Below are 2,285 nucleotides of genomic sequence, written 5' to 3' on the forward strand. Positions count from 1 at the left end.
CAAAATACCATATTACCACATAAATCGTTATTTTAAAGCAAAGTATTAGCTTTTGCACTTGTTCAATTAAAGTTTGCTTACTTCGAAGTATGTAATCGTCGGAAATAATTTTTTTTTGTCAAAACTATAACGTAATTTGTTCTTTTGAGCTTGAATATAGAGTTTTTATTACGTTTTATAGTAGTTTACTCTACTCTAAGCATAGAATCAAACAGAGTAATCCGCTTTTGTTAAAGCTGATACATAATTTGCTCTTATTTTCGAGAATAAGACGTTTTTAATATGTTTGATAAAATTTTTTTTGTTTATAGCAAGGAATCGTTTAAAATAAGCTGTATTTGCCTAAACTTATACGTAATTCGATATTTGTGCATGGATACGAAGTTTTCAGTTTCTTTGACGTGAAATTTCTTGTTGCAAAAGGTAATAATTTGCTTTAAAACGCTTTATATGGTAATATGTGGTTTTGCATCTGCCCCATAAAAGTTCATTAGTTTCGAATCATAAAATCGTTTGAAATAAACAGTGCTGGTCAAAACTATAACGTAATTTATTTCTTTGAGACGAAATTTAAAGTTTTCATTAAGTTTTATACAAGTTTTCTCTATTCTAAGTAAAGGAGTAATCAGGATAAATTGCTTTTATCTAGAGTAATATATAATTTGCAGTTTTCAGCCAGAATAAGACGTTTTTAATCTTTTTAATGTAAGTTTTTGTATTCAAAACAAAGGATCGTCTAAAGTAAGCAGTTTTTGTTCAGACTGAAACGTAATTCGAATTTCTGTGCCTGAATAAGGAGTTTTCAGTTACTTTGATGTAAGGTTTCTTGTTTGTAACAATGAATTAACGAAAATAATTGGTTTTTATCCAAACTGTGGCATGAATCGTTTTTAAAAGGCGAAATAAAATGTTTTTCCTCTGTTCAGTGAAAGTTTACTCGTTTCAAAGCATAGAACCGTTTGAAATTAACAGCTCTCGTTAAGATTATAAAGCAAATCTTTTGTTTTGTGCTAAAATAATACGTTTTTAGTCAGTTTGATATAAGTTTTCTTGTTCAAAGCAAAATATTGTCGAAATTCAACCGTTTTTGTCTAAACTGATACAAAATTCGGTGGTTTGTGTCCGAATACAAAGTTTTCAGATTCTTAAATGTTAGGTTTGTTGCTTCTAACAAAGGATCAACGAAAATATTTTGTTTTAATACAAACTGCAAGATAAAATGTCTTTATAGAACAAAACATGATGTTTGGCATCTGTTTAATAAAAATTTACTCGTTTGGAAGCATAGAATCATTCCAAATAAGCTATTCTCGTCGAAACTATAATGTAATTAGTATTTGGTGCTAGAATACAGCGTTTTTGTTAGATTTATTAACAATTTTGTCTATTTTAAGCAATGAAACGAATAGGATTAGCTGCCTTTATCCAAAGTGATACATAAATTGCTCTTTTATGCCAGATTAATACGTTTTTAGTCTGTTCGATGTAAGTTTTCTTGTTTAAAGCAAAAGATCGTCTAAAATAAGCCGTTTTTGTTTTAACTGATGAACAATTCAGACTGAGAGTCAACAAAAATAATTTGTTTTAATCCAAACTGATACTTTTTGACCCTATAAGAGTCCTATAAGAGTCCGAGATACGTCGTTCTCGTCAAGTCTATAACGTAATTCGTTTTTTTGTGTCAGAATACGTTTTCTGTCTGTTTAATATAAGTTTTTAATAATAATAATACTAATAACAATAATAATAATAATAATAATAAAAATAATAGTAATAATAATAATAATAATAATAATAATAATAATAATAATAATAATAATAATAAAAATAATAATAGTAATAAAAGTAAGCTTAGTTTTCTAAGCAAAAATGAAGCTTATTTTGTGTGTTATATGAGCGTTTTCTCATTTCTATGCAAGAAATCATCTGTGATGTGTTTTTAGGCAAGAAATTGTCTAAAATTAGTAACTCATTTTAAAACTGGTATAAAAACATTTACTATGCAAAAGTTAAAAATAATAATAATAATAATAATAATAATAATAATAATAATAATAATAATAATAATAATAATAATAATAATAATAGTAATAATATTAATAATAATAATAATAATAATAATAGTAATAAAGGTAAGCTTTGTTTTCTAAGCAAAAATGAAGCTTATTTTGTGTGTTATATGAGCGTTTTCTCATTTCTATGCAAGAGATCATCTGTGATGTGTTTTTAGGCAAGAAATTGAATAAAATTAATAACTCATTTTAAAACTGGTATAAAAACATTTA

The sequence above is a fragment of the Tribolium castaneum genome, chromosome 4, assembly GCF_031307605.1.
Source record: "Tribolium castaneum strain GA2 chromosome 4, icTriCast1.1, whole genome shotgun sequence".
Lineage (NCBI taxonomy): Eukaryota > Metazoa > Arthropoda > Insecta > Coleoptera > Tenebrionidae > Tribolium > Tribolium castaneum.